The sequence below is a fragment of the Cyphomyrmex costatus genome, unplaced genomic scaffold (genome assembly GCF_001594065.2).
Source record: "Cyphomyrmex costatus isolate MS0001 unplaced genomic scaffold, Ccosl1.0 scaffold894, whole genome shotgun sequence".
Lineage (NCBI taxonomy): Eukaryota > Metazoa > Arthropoda > Insecta > Hymenoptera > Formicidae > Cyphomyrmex > Cyphomyrmex costatus.
In genome coordinates this window covers 38,235-38,491 of record NW_017280477.1, presented here as the reverse complement: position 1 = coordinate 38,491, position 257 = coordinate 38,235, and positions in this window count along the sequence as shown.

Sequence of the window (257 nt, the reverse complement as noted above, 5' to 3'; positions counted from 1 at the left end):
CTTCGCTTTGTGCTTCCTTCTTTCTTGTTATTGTTTAACAATGTACGGTCGTAAAATAAGATTCTATTATTTGTTAAAATATACGTCGCCTGAAAATGACGTTATTATTACTACTCTTATAGACAGATATTGCGAAGAATATTATTACGTCGACTCGCCATCAGAGGTCTATTCAATTGATATTCGTTAAAATTTCTCGCAAGTGCTGAGATACACGTATGTCTAAAGAGACTCTATATAAATTTAATAACTTACAC